This window comes from Eurosta solidaginis, chromosome 1 (assembly GCF_040869045.1).
Source record: "Eurosta solidaginis isolate ZX-2024a chromosome 1, ASM4086904v1, whole genome shotgun sequence".
NCBI classification, from domain to species: domain Eukaryota; kingdom Metazoa; phylum Arthropoda; class Insecta; order Diptera; family Tephritidae; genus Eurosta; species Eurosta solidaginis.
Window position 1 is genome coordinate 344181843 of NC_090319.1, and position 7369 is coordinate 344189211.

Here is a 7369-nt window from a genome sequence, read left to right on the forward strand (position 1 = left end):
CACAACGAAGCTCTTGTATTCAAGAGCTGTGAAAAACATCATCAAAATACATTACGAGTTTCTCTACAAGAGTGGTCCCTCACAGTGGACAATCATGCTCTGTAACTCTTTTATCGTTGTCGTCCTGCAATATGGTGCAGCAGCATGAGGCAGCTCTAGTAGTGTACAAGAGAAAAGTTTTTCGAAGGATTTATGGAGCTTTCATATGTTGGCTACTGAGATTACCGAAGAAGATTACCGCTGAGCTGTATGAACTTTCAGCTACGCTGGCTAGAAATTCTTATGCGAATGGTAAAAATGGTTTGGTCCAGAAAGTATCTTATTAAGAGGTTGAGACATGAGAAGCTTAAACAGTTTTGGTTCTTTGATCCAGTCCGATGTATGTGATTGAGGCTACTTACATTTCGTTAATCCGTCAAATAAAAAGTTAGAAATATTTAAGTAAATAAATTTTCAAATTTATTAATGCTTTATTAATTTAAAGAAATGTAAAACAACACTTATGACTATCTAATTTGATATTATGATAAATATATAATATAATATATTATGATAAATATGGCTACAATAACAAAAATTTCAATGTTTTAACAGATTAGTTGGTGTAGGACGAAAGTGATATTTTTCAAATCCGGGTAAGTATTCCGCATTCTTGCTGCCTAGTACCATATTTTATGCATGTTGTTGGAAATCTATAAAAAAAAATATTGAGAAATCTTGTATAGTTTTCAGTTATGACATATGCATATTTTTAAGTGCTTAGTGTTAGAAACAAATAAGGAAGTCTAAGTTCGGGTGAAACCTAACATTACATACCCAGCTGTACATTTGAAACGCTGTTGTTGTTTGTTTTGTTTGCTTAATAGTGCTACAAGGCTGCGCAATAATACATATACATATGGTTCTATTCTGAACACATTTTTCTGCGAGTTATGGCTCACGAAACATAGAAAATTGCTTAGTCATAAAAGGGGCGGTGCCACGCCTATTTTTTTAATTTTAAGTTTTTCCTATTTATTGTTATAAATCCACTTGGGAAATGAAATACCATTGACTTAAAGCTCTCTTTTGCAAAGATATAGCTTATTTTATACGTCCACGACCCTTTTAAAAATCTTTTATATAAAAGTGGGCGTGGTCCTTATAGTGATATCTTTCTGGGACCTAGTTTACTTGCTACCAAGAGATCTGGCTAATCTGGCAGCTCTGCCGCAACTAGCAGCTGAAGCCTTGAGTTGGCGAGCAGGAAGTGGTCAATCATTTTTTTCCTGTATATCGCATTTTCTACATCTGCAGTTATTGACGAGGCCTAACTTTTAAGCATGTAATGCCAGAAGGCATTGTCCATTTGGTATGCCCATCGTGAGCCTTAAGCCTTTTCTCTTTAGAGATATGAGCAACCTTGTGATTCTTTAGGATTTGCACATGGTTTTAAAAAATTTTGCTGCCTCGCTCTTCTGTCCACGCCTTTTCTGCTTGATGGATGATGTGCAGCTCCTGTCTTCTTTTGATTTCTCCCAAATGGATTGGCACGTCTACCGTCGACTCAACGTGTGGTGCACCCTCCTTTGACATTTCATTGCCCTTTTTGTGACTTTTACCTTTATGCCTCGGAACCCAGTATAGATGTATGTTCCGGCCTGAGCGAAATCTCTACAATTCTTCTATGTATTCCAGGACACTTCTAAATGATGTATTATTAGATATTATTGCTTTGTTCGCCGCCCGACTATCAATATACATATATACTAACGCGACTGGAGCTCAAGAACGCTTTCTCAAGAATTTCTGCTGCATTCTTTACGGCAACAATTTCCGCCTGAAATACAGTGTAGTGATCTGGCAACGTGTGAGATCTACTAGAGAGACACATTAAACCGCAGAAATGATCCCGCCGGTTAGTTTGGAACTAACGGTATACACTTGTATACAAACTATATGTAATTTCCGCACCCTATGTCATTATGGCACCACTGTTACCATAAACGAATACTTAAATTATTAACTATTAGTCCCACTTGCAGAACGGTAAGTTTTAATCCAGATTTAGCCTCACATGAACTGATAAAACTCATACTCATTTGTTTGAGAGACAACAACAACTTTGTTAGCGACGAAATAATATACCAACAAATATTTGGAATGCCAATGGGGAATCCTCTATCCCCGACTGTAGCGGACATTGTCTTAGACAAAATACTAGACGATAGTATAGCTGAATTAAGATCAAAAGGAATCTATATAAAATACATAAAGAAATATGTAGACGACACATTTCCTATAATTAAGAAAACGGACGTAGAAATGATATTGAAAACCCTCAATAAACAACATACAAAAATCAAATTTACTTGTGAAGAAGAAGAAAATAAAAAGTTGGCGTTTTTGGATATTCAACTCCACAGATTCAACAATGGCATAAAAACAAACTGGTATGCCAAGTCTGTAGCCTCGTCCAGGATGATTAATTTTAACTCGAATCATCCCTGGACTCAAAAAAGAAACACTGCGTTGAACCTGATTGAAAAAATGTATGATCTCAGCGACCAGGAGTTCAGAAAAGAAAACAATGTTAAAATCAAGAACTTTTTATACAAAAACGGATTTCCGAGCACCCTAATACAAAAATGGATCACAACAAAAATGAACAATAGCAAACATTCAAATCAGAACACAAAAGCAGATAACCAAAAGAAAATAGTTACCGGCATAGCATATGTACCAGGACTAACAGACATGAAAACGTTAGGCACATACATACCCAACAACACTATAGCTTTTGCTCATCGACCACATCAAACACTTAATACAATATTTAAAAAAACTAAAGACAGAACAAAAAAGGAACAACAACACAACGTTATTTATGAAATTGAATGTAATGGCAAAGAAGGCGAACCCTGCAATAAAATATATATAGGAACAACGAAGCGAGCTTTGGGAGTGAGAATAGGCGAACATAAAGCAGACGCAAAAAATAGAAAGATGACGACAGCCTTGGCGCAGCACATCAACAAATTCGATCACTCAGCTGATTTCGACAATACACGAATAATAGATGTGGAAAGCAAAATAAAGAAAAGATTAACGTTGGAAGGGCTTCGAATCCAACAGCGGATAAATAATGCAATGAACTACAAAGAGGATGTAGATAATATCAGCTGCGCATACAAATGTGTTATAACCAACAATTAACGAACAGCTTGGATAGAGTGTAGACGGTTTTTAAATATAAAAAATTTTGTTTATGTTAAATGTATATATTTTTGTAAAAATGTCTAGTTAATTTGCAGTCTACAATTTATGTTATGGTATGTATGTACAACTATGTATGTACTATAATTTAGAAAAATATTTTCTAATTATGTTTTCTTGTCAAAATAAATACATAGTCTCCCTGAAGAAGACGCAATAACGTGTCGAAACGCGTCGGAGAAAAAAAGAAAAACTAATGTTTTTGCTTTAAATTGAACGACCAAAAAGCTCTTACAAATAAATAAATTCAACAATCCCCTTGGTCTAAAAAAATACAACTCATACCAATTTGACATGTATTAAAAATAATTCTGAGTTAAAAAGTTCTGCAAGCGGGCCTTAGAATAATATATTTCAAATAAAGTTGAGAAATCTTACCTAAATTCAGCCGGTTGTTCATGGTACTTCGATTCGCACAATAGTTTTAGTGTCCAGGTATTCCAAAAATAGTGTTTGGTGACTTGTTTTCTTCAAATTGTTTATCTAATGCCATCCACCCTCGGGTATTCGGAAACTCGTTAGCTGATTTCATGTGCGTGATGACTCTAACGCCTTTTCTACTCCAACTTATTGGTAACATGGTGCTCATCGCCAATTTGATATCCGTAATAACCTCAGAACCATCTTGATTGCAGCATCTGGGGCTTGGCACTTGACGTTTTATCGTAGATTTTTACCATATTGTTCGTAAGTTTTTGATCTCTTTGTTTATTGATTTTGTTGGGTGAGGTTCATTTTTGTGGTGTTGGGGATACCACAGAAATTTTTGGTTAGTTTATTTTTTCAAAACTAGGAGAGAACCTCACCCCGAAAATTATTATTTATAAAATAATAAATACAAGCCCATTTAAGAAAATGTTTCTTATTTTTTTATTAAGATTCAGAAAACGAATTAAAACAAAATGCTGAATTTATGTGAAATAAATTAAACAAGGAGGAATCTTAATTTTGGAGTTCTTAGTGAAATGAAATGCAATATGAAGGAGCTTAAGAATTAGAGTTATTATACGAAGCACAGGAGAGTATTTCGATAATTGGAAGAAGGGCTTGTTTAGATTTGCTCCAAAACAAAAAAAAAAGTTAATAATGTTAATGAGTGTGAGAAAATGATGTTTTGAATATGAAGTTGATGAGATATTGTGAGAAAAGTTATAAAACTCTTTTGTGAAATGGAAAATGCTGGGAGTGCTTTTGCAGGAACAATGTACGTGGGAAAAGATTGGATTGTGGATGGTATATGACATTTTTTGTTATTCATAGTATATTTTACGTTAAATGTGAAATTTATTGTGCAATTAATATTCGGATTTTTTCTGTATATAGTTTCTGATTTTATTATATATTAATTTATGTTTTGTAGGGTTGTGTATTTTTTTTAATTAAAACGTGTTTAATTAATTTTGTTGTTTTTGCGGTCAGTTTTAATTAAATATTAGTAAGGGTCGTAGGCTAGTTAGACCTAATTATGTTTGGTGCAAATAAACGCTTTATTTCACCTTCTTGCCCAACGTTTCGCTGAATATTCCAGCATCATCAGGGGCTACACTATTTATTTTTCATAAAAGATAACAAACATTATTGTATATGTATAAACATTCATAACATTTAACATGTAGAACAACCAATTTGACTTACAATAACAATAATAACAATAACAATAATAACAATAAACCTTAGCCTACAAATCCAACAACACACTATCCAAAATTTACACAAGAACAAAAGATCCAATAGACAAGCTACAACAAAACAATGTGATATACAAAATAGAATGCAATGGAAAAGAGAACGAAAACTGTGATAAGATTTATATCGGAACTACAAAACGAGAGCTTGGTATACGAATAGCCGAACACAAAGCAGACGTGAAAAAACAAAAGCCAAGCACCGCGCTCTCCCAACACATAATAAGCAGTGGCCATACAGCTGATTTTAACAGCACCAAAATTATTGACAAGGAAAAAAGAGAATTGACCAGATACAGATTGGAAAGCTTGCACATATTGAGAAATAGAGAAAAGACGATCAACAAAAAAGAAGACTACGACTGCATAGGCGCTGCATACATGTTATGTTTAAGTAATAATTTTAGTATTGACAAAACTACCACGCAAGGTGGTACGGATGATTAATCTTTAAGTTTTCATACTGTTTATTGTTATTGTAAGTCAAATTGGTTGTTCTACATGTTAAATGTTATGAATGTTTATACATATACAATAATGTTTGTTATCTTTTATGAAAAATAAATAGTGTAGCCCCTGATGATGCTGGAATATTCAGCGAAACGTTGGGCAAGAAGGTGAAATAAAGCGTTTATTTGCACCAAACATAATTAGGTCTAACTAGCCTACGACCCTTACTAATAGTGTTTAATTAATTTTATTTTTATATACGTGTATTTTAGAAAGTGTAATATTTATGTATTGAATTATGCAGAATCAGTTTTAGTAATTCCTTCTTCAGTGTAATAATTTTTGTGTAGACAGTGAGTTTCTTAGTCGCTTTACGTAGTATTGTTATATGCCTATACATACATACAGTTATCGCCACTAAAATGAGCATGCTCGAAGTTTTGTGAAGCTTATTCTCCTTTTTTTTTAATTTTTTTTATCAGCACTAATATCCTTGCATGGCTCTAATCTTTTCGACGACAAAATTTATTTTTTATTGCAAAATGTCTTAGAACCTTATTTCTTCTAAAAATAGCTAGTTGGCTGTAGCGCCAGAACTCATAATGGAGAAATTATATCAATATTATTTAAGGTGTTTGTTGCAAATAAAAATTTCATCTGCTAATTGCAAGTTTTTAAGTTTCTTTCGTAACCAATTTATAACGATAGGTATTTCCATTCCTCCATGTTCTTCTTACGCACTGTTTTTTCATAAATCCCACAGCCACTGGTAATCATTTATTTTGTTTTATTTATTCATGATGTTTAAGGCTGCGTTTCTTCACAACATAACATTTACTTCTTTAACTATATTTCGTTCTCTCATTCTCTTTAATTTTATCTCCCGTTCTCTTGGGATCTTGAGAGTTTTAGTTTTTTTTCTTGTTGTGTTATATAACTGTTTGTTCTTCGTTGTTCTATAGAGTTCTATCACCATCTAGCTTGCATTTTCTTTATTTTTTCATTGTTTCTAAGTAAATTTTTAGCACCTTTATATTTTTTACCTCGTTCAATCGCATTTTATAAATATTCTTATTATGTACTATGCAATATATAGGTTTTTGTTCGTATGGGTTCTACAGCATTTGCTTGGTACTGTTCCTTGGTTTGCAAGTTATTTTACATCACAGAACACTGTCTCACTTTTTCGTTCTATCTTCTAACTTTAATTGTTTTGGTTTTTGTTATTCATATTAAATATGGAGGTGCATAAGGATTTCAATGAACGTATACGTATGTGTATATGGTATATGGCTTTCATTTGTTATTGTTATATTTTGCATATTAGGGAATTTTTTTGAATTGTTTCAGGTATTGAAAATATTAAGTATCAATATAAGCATTTATAGATTAAGAACTCTAAATATAAATAATTTTACTTTGATGATTTTGATTGAGCTTTAGGCCAGATTATTGAATAAAACTTCTTTTTTAGTAGTATTCAAAATATATTTATTTTTCGATATTTCGACTTCAATCTGAAGTCATCATCAAGAATCTACGAAAAGAAAACAATTAACATTTTTAAACATACATTTCCGTAGCAAAAATACGACTTGCTACGGAAATGTATGTTTAAAAATGTTAATTGTTTTCTTTTCGTAGATTCTTGATGATGACTTCAGATTGAAGTCGAAATATCGAAAAATAAATATATTTTGAATACTACTAAAAAAGAAGTTTTATTCAATAATCTGGCCTAAAGCTCAATCAAAATCATCAAATTATATTAAACAAGGCTATTAAATTTACCAATAAAATAATTTTACAATAAATAAGCATACAATAAATAAGTTTATGAATACAATATACAAAATAGTGTTATTCATATATGTGACCCAGTCTATGAAAAGGTGGCTTATGACTCAAAAAAAAAAAACAGCTGTTTACAGCTGTTTCCCGCAAAACAAATAGCTGTTAATAGCTGTTTATCGCAATTT

At 32.4% G+C, this 7369-nt stretch overlaps 1 long non-coding RNA gene across 1 annotated transcript; it reads right to left on the minus strand.

Moving 5' to 3' along the window:
- Window positions 1-436: 436 nt before the first annotated feature.
- On the minus strand, window positions 437-6949 carry LOC137237987 (uncharacterized). Its single transcript, XR_010949076.1, has 2 exons — window positions 3634-6949; window positions 437-692 (listed from the first exon to the last, which is right to left on the minus strand). It is a non-coding gene; the product is annotated as an uncharacterized lncRNA (long non-coding RNA).
- Window positions 6950-7369: the final 420 nt, after the last annotated feature.